Source organism: Bos mutus, chromosome 11, assembly GCF_027580195.1.
Source record: "Bos mutus isolate GX-2022 chromosome 11, NWIPB_WYAK_1.1, whole genome shotgun sequence".
Classification (NCBI taxonomy): Eukaryota; Metazoa; Chordata; class Mammalia; order Artiodactyla; family Bovidae; genus Bos; species Bos mutus.
Window position 1 is genome coordinate 74,069,044 of NC_091627.1, and position 19,470 is coordinate 74,088,513.

Here is a 19,470-nt window from a genome sequence, read left to right on the forward strand (position 1 = left end):
TTTATTCAGAAAATGTAATGGTCCTCCATGACTCTTTGTGCCAAATTTAAGTGGTTTCTCTCATATTATAAGTGGTATATTGAGATTTTTTTTAATAGGAGACACAGTGCATAGTCTGTGTGTATGATTTTTACATTATTTAATGTTTTGAGCACATGGCTGATTCCTTAGAATAACCTGTGCCTTAACAGTGCTGGTATTTTAATTACCACCCAGAACATTGTTTCTCTTTTTTCCTTAACACTGTGCTGAGCACTTATTTCTGGCTATATAGAAGGATGTGATATAAATTGAATATTGCATTGAAACATAAAGAAATCTCCAAAGAAGACATACAGATGGCTAACAAACACATGAAAAGATGCTCAACATCACTCGTTATCAGAGAAATGCAAATCAAAACCACTATGAGGTACCATTTCACGCCAGTCAGAATGGCTGCGATCCAAAAGTCTACAAATAATAAATGCTGGAGAGGGTGTGGAGAAAAGGGAACCCTCTTACACTGTTGGTGGGAATGCAAACTAGTACAGCCACTACGGAGAACAGTGTGGAGATTCCTTAAAAAACTGGAAATAGAACTGCCATCAGTTCAGTTTAGTTCAGTTCAGTCGCTCAGTTGTGTCCAACTCTTTGCGACCCCATGAATCGCAGCACGCCAGGCCGAACTGCCATACGACCCAGCAATCCCACTGCTGGGCATACACACCGAAGAAACCAGAATTGAAAGAGACTTGTGTACCCCAATGTTCATTGCAGCACTGTTTATAATAGCCAGGACATGGAAGAAACCTAAATGTCCATCAGCAGATGAATGGATAAGAAAGCTGTGGTACATATACACAATGGAGTATTACTCAGCCATTAAAAAGAATACATTTGAATCAGTTTGAATGAGGTGGGTGAAACTAGAGCCGATTATACAGAGTGAAGTAAGCCAGAGAGAAAAACACCAATACAGTATACAAACGCATATATATGGAATTTAGAAAGATGGTAACGATAACCTTGTATGTGAGACAGCAAAAGAGACACAGATGTATAGAACAGTCTTTTGGACTCTGTGGGAGAGGGAGAGGGGGGATGATTAGGGAGAATGGCATTGAAACATGTATAATATCATATAAGAAACTAATCGCCAGTCCAGGTCCGATGCAGGATACAGGATGCTTGGGGCTGGTGCACTGGGATGACCCAGAGGGATGGTATGGGGAGGAAGGTGGGAGGGGGGTTCAGGATGGGGAACACGTGTACACCCGTGGCGGATGCGTGTTGATGTATGGCAAAACCAATACAATATTGTAAAGTAATTAGCCTCTAATTAAAATAAATAAAAGAAGAAAAAAACATAGAGAAAAATAAAGGTGGTGGTCGTTCTTATCTCACAGCTCAGAATCCATATTTGAAAGTTGTGTAAGCAAAGGCAACGCTGTGTATGATTTTAAAGGCACTTGGTGCTTTACTCCGTGTGCTGCAAAATCAGTCCAGCTCTGATCTGTCCTGAAGTCATGCGTCTAAACTAAAGTATACTTATTACTTTCTCTTTTCAATTTAATGCTTAAAACAAGATGATCTAGACAATGTATTTTTATAAGCTCCTGGTTTAAAAGAATAAAGATCAGACCCTTTGGGGGCTACTGTTGGCTGAACAATATGGGCTTCCCTCATTCTTAAGAAAGCCAGCAAGCAGCAGAGGACTAGTCTTCCACTCTAGATTTTTTTTTCCAGTCAAGGAGAAGTAAATATTCTTACTAGCAGGCTGTATTCTAATGTCACTCCTTGGTTATATGTATCTCCTGAATACAAGGTTAGTTTATTTATCTTTCCTTTTAACAGTTGTGTGATCTTTCATAAGGTGAAGAGCTGTCTGTGAGCATATGAAAACTAAGTTGCAAATACATACCACCTTCTTAGAATCAAAGGAGACATCAAGGAGCCTTTTATTTCCTGCTCCTTTTGAGTGTTTCTCCTTTCTAATGTTGAGGAAGTGCTGCTTGAATATATAGGGCATTTTCCTTGAATTATTTCCATTTTTTCAGCTTAGCCTTCCTATTTTTAAACTGCTGAATTTAAGTCACAGAATTGTATTTTTTTGCAAGTTAGTAATGGCTATAATCCATGCTGCAGTCCATGGGGTCACAAAGAGTCGAACATGTCTGAGCGACTGAACTGAATGGCTATAATATGATTATTACTGTCATTATGAAACAGTGATTGAAGATTTTAACTCATTTTGCAATACATAGGACACATTAAACAAGCACTGCCTTTGACAGTACTGTTATAAAGCAAGTTCATTTCTAATATTTAATACCTTCTTTTGTTAAACTAGGCACCCAAAATCCAAGAGGATAGGATTAGCCAGTTTTCTTTTCAGTTTGAAAGAGGTATATTAGGAGCAAACAAAGTTTCCATAATTTACCTGAACTTCGAGAGTGAATTTCACCAATATGGGGAAATTATAAACTTGTAAATGAATTTGAAGAGACTCAGTGAATAAATAATTAATTGCTGTAGTAAAGGCTTCATATATTATAGAAAGACAAAGTTTGCGTGAGGAACCTGATCCTTTGAATAAAGGTCAAGGTGAAGGACAGTAATGTTCTCCATGATCTTATAAGAGTACCAGTAGCCATAATGCATAGATTTTATTTTCTACCTGAAACTTTGGATACTGAAAAATAGAAGTTTTTTTTTTTTTAATACTGCATTCGGATTTCAGTGTGAATATTTGCCTTTAATATTTTTAGGAATTTAATGTATGCACTGAATAAAGCAAGTTAGACTAATATTTGATAAATCAAATCTTTGTAGAAGTTACAGTCTGCAAATCTTTGTTGATTTTCATAGAATTTTTTAAGCAATAGTTCTTGCTGCAGTAATCATCCTTCTAGTTAATAACCCAAAGCTTAGGAAGTAGACTGGGCTTACTTTGTGGCTGTTCATTTGCTTTCCACTCAAGCATTTTTCTTCAACTGTCACTCTGACATCTAAATTTGGTAGTTCATCCTTAAAAGATAACATTGTTGTCCGGCAGCTCCACTTCCAATTACTTAGGACCGCTGAAGGAATAGAACAAATGGAGTGATGATATTCTTGGTGTTTAAAGAATCTGTCTTTATTTTATTCAGTCTATTTTGTGGAAACCATGGTCAGTACCTTGTCATTCAAAACGTATAGAAGCTTCTAAGTTATTTGGCATCAGTTTTGTAACACAGGTCATACTTCTATCCTGAGTTAAGCGCACAAAGAGAAAATCTGTTGGACAGAAACCTGTTTTTAAATTTGACTTCATTCACTTCTACAGAGTTAGATTTTTCTTTGTTCATCACTCTAATATCTAAATGTGGCTGTTCATTGTTAAGATAGCATTGTTCTCTGGTAGCTTCACTTAAGTTGGGTAGGACCACTAAAGGAACAGAACAGTTGAGTTGATATTCTTGGTGTTTAAAGAATCAGTGTTTATATTTTCTTCAGTCTCTTTTTCAAAAACTGTGATCAGTCCCTTTATTGGGGAAGTATCACCTTTAGGCTGTGTCTATCGATTCCTCATTCTGGGAGAGAAAGAATTAACTCTTAAAGAGCATTTATTTGATGTCTATCTTGGTTTCATTTGGCTTCCCATCCCCCCACTCCCCGCCCCCACCCCCTCCATCCCTGCTCTCTTGTAGCCTATTATTATTCTCTTTGTCTCTTCTAGCTCTTGTTTCAAAGAATCTGAATATTTTCTTTTGATTTCACAGAGACTTGGGTGTCCATCATTTTTGTCTAAATTGTGGAGAAAATTTTTCTGGTGTACTTCTCTTAATTTACCTTTTTTTTTTTTTTTGGTCACATCAATGTGCATTGATTTCTTAACTCCAATTTTCCAAAGAGAGTTATTGTTTTCAAGGTCAAGTTTTGTGGAATGATAACACGGGGGAAACTCAGAGGTGGTAATCTAGGAGAGCCGTGAGCTTCATTTTCAGGCACTGTCTCTTTACCCTTAGTCTTCACTCCCAGTGGCATGTCACGTGCCTTACCTGTGGTCCATATCATGTTCTTCTTTTCAGCCCACCAAAGTGAACAGCTAGAAAATGTGATCCTGATAAGGATAAATAATTAGAAATTGTAAGTCAATTTAGATAGATTGAGAAAGAAAGACGATCGTGAGGAGAACAGAGGAGCTGTAGTGTGATTGTTCAGTGACTCCCTGGTCCAGAGAAGAAAATTCAGATTAATAAGTCAAGAACTAGAGGGAGAGGTGACGTAGAATTTCCTTCTTTACAGCATTTTAGAAGTAATTAAAACTAACAAAAGACTTATTTAGAGTATGTATGGTAAATAGCAGATTCAAACTACTCATTACAGTAAGTTATCCAGAGCAGGCCCCATGACCCAGCACGTTTTCCTTTTTGTTCAGAAAAATACAAATATTTTGCTGGATATCTGACAGAAATAGGACAGCAAACGGAAAACAAAGAAATTGCCTTTTCAACCAGGATTGCAAACAACCTTTTCAATCATGTCGCCCACATCTGGTTGCCTTTCATTCGTTGAAGTAAATTGCCCATTATATGCTAAGTCTACAACAAACGTTGTTTTCTTTCCTTATTGCCCAACATCATTTGTGATCTTAGGCAAGGTCCTTACCCTCTCTCTTAGCATGATTCCTTATGTATAAAGTGAAGAGTCCAGACTAGATGGCCTTTATTAACTTTTCCAAATCTAGAATGTACAGTAGTACCAAATTAAGCAAATTTTATTTGCTAATCAGAAACTGTAAGAACTCACGTAGCCTGCTTAGTGTTATTCACCTCTTCCAGCATCACAGTTTAAAATCCAGACAGCAAGCATTATTTCTTTAACATAAATATGCAACAACATTTACAACTTGAAGGCACGAAGCAAAGATTGATTGTACACCTATGCTATGTCAGGTATTTTGCTAGAAGCTCTGTGGCCTAGATAAAGAATCCCAATGACACAGTTCTTATTTGCAAGGCTCTTTGGGGCTTAATTGGGAGATAGGACAAAGATAATGAGAGCCAATGGGAAGACAAGAGTTCAAAGACAACATTTCATTTGACGTGCTAAAGTTACAGGACAGACATTGTCTGGGTGATGTGGGCTATGGGGATTCGAAGTAGGAAGGAATCACCTCCTGGGATCCTTGGAACTCAGGCTAATGAAACTTAAGTGAAGGGACTGTCTCCCTGAGTCTGGGAGCTCAATTATATTCTATAGCCATGAGCTATACCCTGAACTCCCCAGCTGTTTTGTAAAGCATCGAGTTAATGATGAAGACAGATACACAAGAACCAATCCTCCCCATTGGTTAATTCAACAAATGTTCTGCAGGTTGCTGTTAGGTGGATGACTAAACCTAAGGAAGATAATAAGAAAGCTTATATTTGTATATTTGAGGAATTAGTGAGGTTTATGCTTATGAAAATTAAGGCCAATGTAGTTTTCAGTTGTAATTGTCCTTTCTTTCCTATTCAAACTCAACGCATCTTTTAAATGCCATTCCAGAGGTAGTTTTCTATCACTTCAACCTCTGGATCACTTCTCTTTTTAGAATTCACATTATTCGTTGTCTATTAAATGAAGAGACCAATGCAAGGCAGATTTTGAGAGTCATAAAGTGCTTTTAAAATGTAAGTATTGTGTATATGACTGTTACTCCTAATTTGGCTCACCCTGGAAATAGCTCTTAAATGTCCAGTGTGTAAGCTTGTATTCCCCTATAATGTGTCATATACTTTGGGTATTAGATAAACATTTCTTGGTTAGTTGTCGTTAACTAAACAACATATTGCTATAGCAGTTCAGATAGGAAAAGAGACTAATAGGCGTTCCCTCCAAAAGCATAAGGACCTTCTTGCTTTGGAAGACATTAAAGGATAGATATTTTTATTGCTTTTTACTTTCATTTTTGGTATTATTCAGTATGTTTATGATTCAATTGAAAATTGAGACATTATTTTAATGAATACTTCCTTTTACTTTGAGGAAATATGTACACTATAAATATTCTTCTTCTTCTGAGTATTATTGTTTCTCTCTCCAGGATACATATTTCTATATTTAACACTTACCTTAGAGTATTTCTGAAAAATAATATGAATGCAACTTACTTGCTTCAAAATTCAGAACCAGAGAAAAGGAAATTGGTTTGTGGTGGTCCTAAGTCAGATACAGAGTAAGGGACAGGACTAACTTGTACTTAAACTTCTTTTCACTGTACTTTTCCTGTCTGTTCATTTGCTTCTCTATATAAACAAAGAAACAATATTTTTTCTTTCTTTTTTTTTTTTCTGGCAACCTCATAGAGTACATTTGAAGAAGGAAATGGCAACCTACTCCAGTGTTGTTGCCTGGAGATTCCTGTGGACAGAGGACCCTGGTGGGCTGCCGTCTAATAGGGTCGCACAGAGTCCGACACGACTGAAGTGACTTAGCATGCATAGAGTACATTAGCCTATGAAAAACAGAATAGCAGTGGACCTTACAAAGGACTGCTTTGGGAGTTCTTTTAAGAAAGCAATCATAAGGTGTGCACAAAGCAAATGATTAATTCCCTAGGTAACTATGCTTTCTGTATGCAAGATTAAGCTGAGTGTTCCATCAGTATTCTAAAATAAGGAAGAATAAATAATGTTTTCTATGGTCATTTATCCAAGTAATTTTGACATTGGCAAGTGGAACTATGAGCTCCTTATGATTCTTTTTTCTTAAATTCCAAGCATAGCTTTTCAGTTTTATCAGCTGGAAACCATCCATCCTCTATCTCAATGGATTCACAAATGACAGGGAAGAGTCTATTACATAAAGCAGTAATAAGCAAAGACAAAAAGATGGGAAAGTAGACAGGGTCAGAGGTCACCTTGGTCAGTATTATTTGCAACTAACTTGTTTCTTTCCCCTTTATTGTCACCCTGCTCTTACTGCTCCTCCCAAATCAAATAACACCTTAGGTGTTTATTTTATTTTTTTTCTATTTTATTCTGGGTGATCTCAGCCTCAGACCTCAACTTGAATTCTGTTTCTTTTCCACCAAACTTTATGGTAATTGTAGGGGATTATTTCTATTTCACTTAGTTATATTGAACTAACAGTCCATTCCAGGAGTTTTTTGAAAGCATGTAAAGTGAGTGAGTTCAAAAGTGGCCCTCAAATCTCGATGTGACCATTTTCATAGCTTTAACTTGCCTGTCCTGTACATTTGACTCAAAGAAGTTATTTCTAAATGTGGAAAGAATATTAGCTACCATGACCCCTGGGGGAAAAATGTTTATCTTTTGAGTGTGAATGACTGTGGTGAGGAGAAGGTATCTGATGGAAATATGACCTTCTCTAGTCTTGGGTCCCATTGCCTTCTTTGTTTTTATAAGATGAAAACTTGAGCCTTTTATGGAAAAATAATGTTATTCCACATTTTATTAGGAAATTTCAGTAGCACCTTGATATTTGGATGCACTGCTATGAAATTACCTTTGAATTTTTTCTATCTATTTTAACTCTGGCAGGAGCCCTTTCTTTTAGATTAACGGCTGCCTGAAGAATTGGACTGTTTTCTGTTTTGGGTTTCTCTTGTTTTTTTCTTCTTTGTTTATTGCTGTTGAAAGGAGTTTTCCACAATGAATCACAAACAAGGAGTTTTGTGTATTCTGTCTAGAAACTATTATAATAACTTGTGTTGTAGTGTATAGGATGATCCACAACTTTCTAGCATTATGATTTAATCATAGTAGTGCTTTTCATTGAGGAGATTGGTGAGTGCAGTCACTGAGTCCCCTCTTCACGGTGATCCTTTGAAATAGTTTCTTCCAACTTTGTTTCTGTAATATATATAAAGAGCTTTAACCTCACAAAGAAAATGGCTGCTGTTTTCTGATTTTCTGTACTTACTAGGATGAGTTAGCAGCAAGGTGCTTGTTTCTAATAATTTAAGGTCATATCAGAGAGCACTTTCCCAAGTATTTTCTACATAGAGCAAATATACTCCCAATACAGGAAGACTAAGAATTGGTGAGTTGGTCTTAGTTTTCTTGGGGTTCCCTGGTGACTCAGCTGGTAAAGAATTCACCTGCAGTGTGGGAAACCTGGGTTCAATCCCTAGGTTGGGAAGATCCCCTGGAGGATGGAACAGCTACCCACTCCAGTATTCTGGCCTGGAGAATTCCATGGACTTCATAGTCCATGCAGTCGCAGGGAGTTGGACATGACTTAAAAAAACTTTAACTTTTTTGCTTAAAAAGTTTAAAAAAACATCATTTTTTTGGTTAATGCATCTCATCACCTTTTTTCTCATGTTTTCTTGAGAAAGCCTGGCACCCTGACTTAACTTCATAAATAGTCAGACAAATTTTGCTGGTCTGGGTGATGATATTATTGCAAAGAAAATAGATATATGTTCTTACATGAGAGTGGTCTATGGTTTTGCTTCCACTTCTTGTCTCCAAAAGACAAAACAAAACCCTAAGAAGATGCTGCTGCTGCTGCTAAGTTGCTTCAGCTGTGCCCAACTCTGTGTGACCCCATAGACGGCAGCCCATCAGACTCCTCTGTCCCTGGGATTCTCCAGGCAGGAATACTGGAGTGGGTTGCCATTTCCTTTTCCAATGCATGCATGCATGCTAAGTCACTTTAGCCGTGTCTGATTCTGTGTGACCCTATGGACAGCGGCCCACCAGGCTCGTCTGTCCACAGGATTCTCCAGGCAAGAATACTGGAGCAGGTTGCCATTTCCTTCTCCCCACTAAGAAGATAACTGTGCTGAAATGCATCCATAATGCTAGTCCAATTAGGTGCACAAATCATTCAAAATCGGTTAAGAAAATGGAAAAATATCTATTTTAATATTCTGGGTGAGTTTCTCCATTTCACTGTACCACTCAGGGAAATCATCATTTTGCTGGAGTACGTGGCGGTCTCCTTATCTCTTGGTTACTTCTTACTGTTGATGGGAATGCCTGATATTTCTTATTTTCCCACCCATCTGACTGTAATTTACCTTTTTTCAAAATGATTGCCTTGTCATTTACCTTTTGGGGCGTCTGCTTTGAAAATGCTTTGTTTTTTAGGAACGAGTGGATAGTTTCCTTGGATATGAAATGTTGATGGCTCTCTTGAGACCTAGTGACTGCTGTACCATGTTATCTGTCCTATTTGTCTGTGTGTATGTCTGTGTGCATTCCATTTTTTCTTTTCTTTTCTTTTTATTTTTTATCACTAGGGATTTTTCATCCCTTTTCTTTAAATACACACACACATGCAATATAAACATAAATCTTGTTGATGAACCCCTGCTTTAAACGTATAACTTACTCTGCCATATTGTCCTTATGTCATAAATTTGTTAGTTGCTACGGTTGTCCCACTACATAATATTGTAGCACTTATTGCTTATACAAGCCATTTTAGTGCGTTAGAAGAAATATAGCAGATTGAAAGCTTCACTCAATGGACTAGGTTCATTAAATCTTAAGGACTCATAATATTGAAGTTGAGAAAGATGAAAGCAGCAACAGTCCATTGATTTCACACGATGTCACTTGCTAAATGGTCTTCAAACCAAGAGAGCAACCTTTATACCAATCCAGGTTTGCACTGGTCCTGAGCCAAATATCCAATCAATAGAGTGACGCAAAGTTAAGTTGATGTCTGAGGATGTAGCCCTTATCCTAAACAAGCTGTGGTGTTGAACTTGGTATGAAGACTGGTGATAGGAACAACTTGGAGAACTCTGGAAGAATATGTGCTCTAACGTCTTAGTTCAGTGTTACTGCTCTTATTTTTCTCATTTCTTTTTTCTGTTTTGTGTGTGTGTGTGTGTGTGTGTTGTTTTCTTTAAGATTTTTTTTTTTTTATGTGGACTAAAGGCTTTATTGAATTTGTTACAATATTGCTTCTGTTTTATGTTTTGGTGGTTTGGGCCTGAGGCATGTGGGATCTTAGCTCTCCGACCAGGGATTGAACTTGCTCCCCCTACATTGGAAGGCAAAGTCTCAACTATGGAACTGCCAGAGAAGTCCCTCCTATTTTCTCAATAGCCAAATCATTTAAAATTTACCTAACCTGCTTTAAGTCCCCTTTGTCTTCATTTTTGTACTTTTCATAATTTCTGCAGTATATAAGCATTATTTAATCACAACCTATAATTAAACCTCTTACAAATAACTATATTAAGGATAAGAATTGCCTAACGCATTTGAATAACAGTTATCTATATATAATGATTTGTTTGGTTTGGAGTCCTTAAATAGATGAATAATAGAGACTGCCCTAGATTCACTCATTCAACATTTGGTGAGTGTGCACACAGTGTCACATTACAGTAAGTGTAATATTATTGCCATTTTAATGTGGAACAGTTGCGTGAAGGTCAGATTTTTCAAATCTGAGAAATAAATTAGTAAAGGTATCCCTGTGTGTTCTTCCTGCTCACTAATTTTATGACTGAGGTCAGGTTACTTGTTTTTCTTTCCCCTCGGGAAAATGAGAATCGCCTTGCCAGTTACCCTCCAACAGGTGCTTGGGGAAAAAAGAGGCAACATGATAGATGAAATTCAGCTTTTCTCTATGGTACTTTCATGTAGCTCAGAAGAAAACATGGTTTTCTACCCTCTGGTGTAAAAGGTTTAATGGCATTTCAGATAGTACTATTAATCTACCCGGGAATGAACACTGATGATTTAACTGGATATCTATAAAGGACTTTCCCTGGTGCCTCAGACAGTAAAGCATCTGCCCGCAGTGCAGGAGACCTAGGTTTGATCCTTGGGTTGGGAAAATGCCCTGGAGAAAGAAATGGCAACCCACTCTAGTACTCTTGCCTAGAAAATTCCATGGATGGAGGAGCCTGGTGGGCTACAGTCCATGGGGTCACAAAGAGTCGGACATGACTGAGCAGCTTCACTTTCACTTTCTATAAAGGACTTTAAATTCTTTGCCAAAATGCATGAGCACAAACAAACAACTGGCCATAGTCTTGGTGAACATAGGCAGAATTATCTTAAGGAAGAATTAATGTTTTGGCTAGTGAGTTAATGCCTGGTCTTTCTCAACTAGAAATATGGGAGAAAAAATGATACCAATGAAGTTACATTTGTAGAGAATATGCTTTCACTTTTCCTTGTATTCTCACAACTTAAATTGACTGTTAGAACAGGATAATGAATCCCTTTCTGGATCTGAGTCATATTTATGACAATAGAACCCACCAAGGCTCATAATCATTCCTCCTTGGAATGATTATGTTTTTGTAAGTAGGAATTATCTTTATATGTATTCACAAAACACATCAGCCAGGGTCGTTTTTACTTAATAACATTTAACTCAACCTTTTTAGTAGTAACCACAGTAATTATAGGTTTTAGACCCAGAAGACCTCAGTCATTATGTAACTAGGTTTTAATAAATCTGAAGCTCATTTTAGACTGTCATTTCTGTAGATTTTACATTGTATCGATTTTGGGTGAAATTGCTAGACCAGTCATGTGGGGTATATGATTTCAGGAAATAAAAACATTAACTGCCAACAGTGCTTAGCCAATACTCTTTTTTTCTTTTTTTTGACTTGTATTTATGTATTAATTGTCTATAATCGTAGAAACAATTACTGCATAACATAAAATATCCTACTATATCATTTCACAATTGTAAAATATAGCAAACATTCTGTACAATCATTGTTTAAAGTCAAAAAGGAACAAAGTATCCTCCCTAAGAAATCTTTGCATGTTATCTGCTACGGTGCCTCACTGGTAACATGCCTTTCTACCTCATGCTCATGTTAGCTGGACAGTTCAGTGTATGCTGGGATCAAGTGCAAGATTTGTGCCAGCTTTACTGAAGTGATATTTTAAACCCGGAGAGTAGAGTTGGAAATGACTATAGAGATTACCTGAAACAACCCCTCATGGAGGAAAAAGATAATTATTGAGTAGATTCAATAACTTTGGCAAAATCACAGAGCTGTTAGTCACTTTCTTGATTCAAGACACAATGCTTCCACATTACATGCTGGCTTTTTAGCTGTATTCATATATAATCTTATTTTCATTCATTTTGATATAGAACAGCTAGAATTTACTAATAAATTCATAGTGCAGACATTGTTCAGTTGACAGAAGGATCTAATTTGTATAGAGATATATTTTTACATGTATTTATATTGTTAACGTATCTTTTCAAATTAATGAAATCTGTTTGAAACTGAATTTGTCACATTGTTTTGTGTTTCTTTTAAAATTGGATACATGCATCCCTTTCAGACAACAATGTAAGGGGCATTACTGTTTTGTGAGTTTATGTATGTCTTTCAGCTTGAGAGTTCTTTGGACCCTTCTGGGTTTAAGAATGTTTCTTGCAAAAAAAAAAAAAAAGAATGTTTCTTCCATTTTCAGCTGCACTTATTGTGTGTCAGTTTCATATTCCATTGGCTAGAAAGTAAGCTTGTTGCTTTCAACAGCATTATAGAGGAGATTTTATTTTTGCCACCTTTCAATTTAACTCCAGGAAAAACTAACCTCTTTGGTTATACCTTGGAGGCTTTCCTTGGTATATAACGTCATTTAAGCAAAACCTGGGAAATTCTTTAAATATTTTGAGTTTGTGCATATGACTTAATTTGCAGGATCAAATTTAGTCTAGAGTAACGTATATGTGTGTATATATATATATGTAACTTCTCTGGATACCTGTGTAGAGTCTGAGTCCTTCAGGGCCTCAGAAGGGGGGTGAGTTCTAGAATATAAATGGTTATAGTTTTGTAGATTGGAGAAGGAAATGGCAACCCACTCCAGTGTTCTTGCCTAGAGAATCCCAGGGACGGGGGAGCCTGGTGGGCTGCAGTCCATGGGGTCGCTAGGAGTCAGACACAACTGAGCGACTTCACTTTGACTTTTCACTTTTATGCACTGGAAAAGGAAATGGCAACCCACTCCAGTGTTCTTGCCTGGAGAATCCCAGGGACGGGGGAGCCTGGTGGGCTGCCGTCTATGGGGTTGCACAGAGTCGGACACGACTGAAGTGACTTAGCAGCAGCAGCAGCAGTTTTGTAGATTAGAAGAAAGAGTTAATATTATAGCTTAATTAGATGTCAGATTTTCTTCATCTTTGTCTCTAGCTTGAAATCAGTCTGGGGGGAGGAAATTGGCAAAACTCAGTAATCATCAAATCTTTTTTGAGGCTTTTTCTTTCTTTTTTTTTTTTTTTTTAATTGAAAAGAAGGAAGATTGTCCAAAATTCATTAACCACATATTCCCACTTGGACCCCCAATTTAACCTGCCTCAATATTGAATATGTACCTTGGAGCAGCCATAGAGGAAAATGGGAGGAGACTGGTCTCCTGAGGATCCTCAGTGTCTGGTTTTTACAAGTGACAGTTTTGTCTGGCTGAAATCTGTGCTTCCAACATAAGGAATTAGCTGCTGTGGTTTAGTTCTTTGTATATGTTGGACTAACACTACTCTGATACTGTCTTTCTTTTCAGGAATTTCAATTCCACAAGTTAGGTCTGTGACTGATCTTATTTCAGCTGTGCAAAATTGCTTCTTTCCAAGAAAAAGCTGAACTTCTTTTGCTACTGGTGTTTGCTCTGCGTGAAAAAAATTAGTTAACTGGGACTTATAGTTCTTTTCTCTGTCTCTTGCATTCCTCTCTCCTAAGGAGCATGGTTGTACTCCACTGAACAATAGAATCCAAGATGAGCTGAATCTCCCTCTTGAACCAAACCCGGGGATGCTGTGTACACTTGTTTAAGACGTAGAAATGTGGAGGTGTTCTCATTTATGTTGTTACCTCCACAGAGTTGCATATTTAATATGATAATTTTCTAGGAAAGAGTAAGCAAATGGCTTGTTCTGACAAGGTCAGTATACTGTAACAGTTTCCCAGCAATTGGAAGTAAAGGGTTTTGAAGAAGATTTGATTTTTTTCTGATTTGCCTAAGGGTATCCTAGGGACTGGAAGTAACCATGCCCTTTATGTTCTAGGAGACAGAGGGTCTGTACTAGATCAAAGTTATGGTTACAATACAGAATGTCTAACTAAACTTGTTCTTTAGGGAATGGCTTCAACATTTTGTGTACTGAGAGTCAATACGGTTAACAGTACAGAACATACTTTCTGATAGTAGTGGATTCCATCACCGTTCCTCTTTCACTATTTCAAGGTGAAAAAAAATGCAGAAAACTCAAGTTCCTCTGTGGATGCAGGGATTTGAGCCTAAGCATAGCCAATATCGTATATTATTGCTTACTAAATGACATAACTGCTAAACCAACACATCCTAGCTTACTAAAGTACTCTGTGCGCAGGAAACAGTTAATAAAATTTTGATGAGCAGAGGAAGCCAATCAACTCAGCATAAGAAGTTAACCAAGCAATTATATGCAGAGAACCAAGTGGCAATCAAGCAGAAGACATGCTGGGACAATATAGTATGGTTAAACCTTTCCCATAATTCTTTTTCTTAAAATTATTCAAAGAAAGGGAACACTGCAAAAGTTCAGATGACAAATATAGCCAATTCAGGTGGGTTCTATGGAATGGTCTTGTTGAAAGCTAAGCTTTGCTACATCTGGACACTATTTTAAAGATGATGAAGAGATACAGGTTAGCCTTGTGTGGTAAAGCTTGTTTTAAGAAAAAAAGTAACACAGTGGTTTTCATTAGAACATACTTTTTAATTGACATATTTGAGCCAGTAACAGGATACTGAAAAATGTCTTCTATGTCTACTTTAGTGTGCAGAGTGTTATAGGACTGTAAGAGTGATAAAATATTCCCCTATGGAAGAAGATAACTAAATTCAAACATATAAAGCTAATTATATTCTCCACTTTTCATATTCCTCTTGATGCTTCCTGTCTCAGTGAATAAATGGCAGAGTATCTACCGCCTTTGCAGGTGAGAAACTTAGGGAGTGACCTTTGATTTCTTCCATGGGACAGCCCTTTTGACATCCAGTCAATCATCAAAAGTCCTTGTAACATAACCTCCTTTATGCTTCTCACTTCTGCCTATTTCTTTCAAGGTCTTTATATTTTATTCTTCTTTTTGTGAAATAACCTTTTGCTAGGCCTCCTTATCTCACCTCCCCCACATCCATCCCATTTTCCACTAGAAGCCCCAGTAATCTCGTTAAAATTCAAATTCCATCATGTCATCTCCCCAGTGAAAATCTTCCATATAACTTCCTTTTTGCTTCAGTGTAAGCCCCATCCTCTTTGGCATGAGTCTCTTTGACATGGTGAAGATTATCTTGGAAGAATATGGGCAGAAGATAGTGAAAATATGATAGCTGATTCCTCTCGGGTGATTAGCTAAGCTATTTGTGAAAGGGACATTCTTTTTTGTGCATTTCCCTACATACTTATTACAGTGGACTCTCACCTCTTCATGGGCACAGAAACATTTGATCAGCTTATTAGTGAATGTCTTAGGAAGTTACAGTGGAAATTGTCATTTCCAATTCTGAATCCATTTCAAACACAGGTGAGACAGTGTGGGTTTTAGGCTTTCATGTCATTAGTGGGATTGAAAGGGAAATTGGCTATTCTATTGGAAATCTACCCTTCAGAATGTGTTATATAGTACATGGAAGAGAAATGATATTTGCCAGACAGATGAGAACACAGTAAATGGATGTGGAAATGTGTTGGTTACAAGTATTAAAATGGCAGAAGAATAAAAGATGATTGACCCTTATTGATATAAGAATTTCCACGCTGCTTGAAAAACCAGTAACATCTTGTGGGGGCTGGGGGGAAACACCTTTTCTATCCTGTAAAATACACCTTTATGATATTCTAGGTGTTTGTTTTCATTTAAAAAAAAAAGAGGTAAATCCCAGCTTGAGAAAATTTCTCTTATTTAGAGCCTGCTTATTTTAGTTTTGAGAGAGTATAAATTTGAGTAGCACCAAAAACCACTTCAGAAGAGGTTTATTTTAGGCCCTTCTTAAAGGGAAGGGTTATTTTTTTTTATTTTTCATTTGTTCTGCTGTTTTATTTTAATTAATCTGTCCCCGGTGTGATACTGGTTATCTAAAAGTTCACCTTCTCTGATCAGTGAACTTGGCGTTTTATGTGTGTATGTGTATATAAACTACACAGATTTTTTATGTCGGTTTTAAGTATATACGCATTAGCGTTGATAAAAGAAGAGTATGTAAATGTAGATAATTATGTGAAATATACAAATGTATATTCAAAAATAGCATATGATAAATGTGTATCAACCCAAAGCCAAGACTTTTTCTTTTATTCCAAAGTTAACATTTGAAAAAGAAAATAAATCAACTAGATTATTTTTGAATAACCTTTTTCTCAGTAATCCCAATTTATAGCCTTTTGAAGATATTTTCTAAATTACAGTTTTTTTCAAGGCACTGAGAAAAGTTGCTGACTTGCGGATTTTGACACATTATGCTTCTCTTTGTTTCCAGCTTCCCATTAATAAATCCTTTGTTATACATGTAGTGCAAAGGTATTTGATTCTAAAACATCAAATGGAAATAAAGATATATTTTATTTTTTTACCACATCACATGTAGTTATATATCTGCAAAGTTATCTAGTGGTATTCGAGACTCTGAGGTAAATACAAGGAACCATGAGAACTAGTCTTATCCTCAAGATAGAATATTAGAGACAAACAATATAAAACTAATAGAAAATAAAATAAGTAAAATTTGCTCTATATTGATAATTATATATTTTTTGCTGTGACTGTTCTCAGGAAATGGAGATAGAATGATCACTGCTTTGTTATAAAAAGAATTGAAAGTGTTAGTCGTTTAGTTGTGTCTGACTCTTTGTGACTCCATGGACTGTAGCTTGCGAGGCTCCTCTGTCCAAGGAGTTCTTCAGGCAAGAATACTGGAGTGGGTCGCCTTTCTCTTCTCCAGGGATTTTCCTGACCCAGGGATCGAACCCAGGTCTCCCATGTTGCAGGCAGAATCTTTACTGTCTAAACCACCAGGGAACTCCATTTTGTTATAAAAGTCTCTTACAATTCAGGCTCTATAGATGTTCCTCAGATTATTTAGCATTTTGAATTAGTGTATAAAAATACCTCTAAAGAACGTTTCTCCAAATTTCTTATTACTAACCTTCCCTGATAATACTTTATTTAATTTCTGTGGAGAAGTAAATATTTTTCTCTGTGAATGAGGAAGTGAAATTCAGATGAAGAAACAATTTTCTATCTTTATTTTGACTGGGTTGCTATTTCTTTTTCTGAGGCTGACTAGCTTAGATGGCAGAATAAATAATATGATAAATGTGAATAATTTATCACGAGTCATGGATATCAAAGAAGAATGGCACCAGAAAAGTTGAAAAAGGGGGAGAGATTGAAGGCAACTCTTCTGAAACAAAAGACTGGAGACTTTTTAAGTGCTGGAGTGAGTAGTGATAAAATGCTGGTGGACACTGGAGGTGGGAGAGGAAGGTTGCTCAAGGTGTTTGCTAATTGGTGCTTATCCAAGTTTGGCTTCTACCTTTCCACAGAGACTGGGACGGAGGGACTCTGTCTTTCCTAATGATTACCTTTCAAAGAGATAGCTCCTAAGCTCTTAAGAAACACATTCCTATGTTATAAAACTATCAAGAAGCTGGAAGAAGTTTTACATCTCAAAGAGGCAGAGGAAGAATTCACAATTACAAATTTCCTAAAGTGAATGTTCTATAGTCAAGCAAATGAAGTCAGTGCTGGTCTGTTTTTTCACTTTGCTTCAGGGTCACAGACCACATTCTTGAATATGTTTTACAATAGATGCCATTCTGATTTTGTCAGGGAGAAAAGAATTTGGGAATGGGGTAGATTCAGGAAAACCTATGGTCCCTTCCCCCCACCCCTCCCATCCCCACCCCCACTGAATCTGCCTGGGTGAGTAACCTTGTCTAACCATAAAAGGGTAATAGTTTGTTACTGACCTTGCAGAGGTTTTGGTAAGAAAAGTTTCACATTACTATGTGACCATGGACAAATCACTTTACATCCTGAAGACCAATTTCTTTTAAATTTTTAAAATATAGATAATTACAGTTTCCCTATCATTTATTTGACTGTCATGAATACAAAAAAAGTACTTAGAAATGTTTTGTCATTTTGTTTTAAAGTCTATTATAAACACCCTTTGCTGTAAAAATGTGCATGCCTCCATAATACATAGGTATGAGCAAAATGTAATTTTTTTTTCTCCTTTCTTTTTTCCCCGCTCGTCACATAGGATCTTCCATCTCTAGTTCTAAGGCAGCTGGCTCAGTTTTTGGTTAAGTGTTTGTCACTCAGTGGTGTCTGACTCTTTGTGACCCCCATGGACTGTAGCCCAACAGGCTCCTCAGTCCATGAGATTCTCCAGGCAAGAATAATGGAGTGGGTAGCCAGTCCCTTCTCCAGGGGATCTTTCTGATCCAGGGATTAAACCCAGGTTTCCTGTATTGCAGGCAGATTCTTTACCATCTGAGCCACTAGGAAAGTTCCAGTTTTTGGTTATCACTCAGCATAAAGAGAGAGGGACCTACCAGTAAAGTGCAGGTACCTTTCAGGCCCATAACTGGAAGAGTCACACATCATTTTTGCCCCAGTATCATTGGCCAGAATTTAGTCACGTGGCCCCATCAAGCTGCAAAGGTGAATGGGAAATGTAGGCTATAGCTGGACAGCTGTATGCCCAGTTTTAGCTGTATGCCCAGCTTCGAGTGCTATTATTAAAGATATTGAAATGAATAGTGGTGAACAGCAGCAGTCTTCACCACAGATATAATTGGAGAGAAAGATCAAGATGACAGAAACTTCTTTAAGGGGAAGATTAAGTAGTCCCAAATAACTCAAGACAATGTAATGGGTTATTAAACTACCAAAATTTAGTCAAATTGACAGCTAGTTCCTTCTCAGAAAACAAAAGCTTCCCACTTTCTCTTCAGCCTTTTTTTTTAAATGTCTTCTAGGCTCTGATATGCATAATTGCATTGATAGCATTCCAAACAATAGTTACAAAATTATCTTGCATTACAAAGCCCATGTAGTCAACTAACTATTATTTTAATGCTAAATATGTTTAATCGGTAACCTTGTTTGGTACATGGTCTGTGAACCTAGTAGCACCATTTGTCTCAGTATATTGTTGAATTTTCAGAAAGCTCTCTCTGTTATGTTTTAATTCTTGCAAATTGCTTGCCAATTTAATATGAGCTGCATCTAAACAGTAAGTAATTGCTTATGATAATGAGTGCAAACTAATTTGCTGGAATATGTTAATATTCACAAAGCACTTTTATACTGCCTGCTGTTCCAAAAATACTGCTCTCTTGGTTAAATGCAGCGTTTAGATGGCATTATTGTTACAAATCTGACTAAAATCTTCACTTCAGTAACATCTACCCAAAAGTCATAGAACTATCACTTCAATATACCAAAGAAGAAACTGAAAGTCATGTCATTTTTTTGATTAATGATTGAGAATGGTCAAG

At 36.9% G+C, this 19,470-nt stretch overlaps 1 protein-coding gene across 3 annotated transcripts in view; it reads left to right on the plus strand.

Moving 5' to 3' along the window:
* NRXN1 (neurexin 1) overlaps positions 1–19,470 on the plus strand; it is a 1,230,870-nt gene that overhangs the window by 840,052 nt on the left and 371,348 nt on the right. The gene's annotated exons all lie outside the window — the stretch shown is intronic.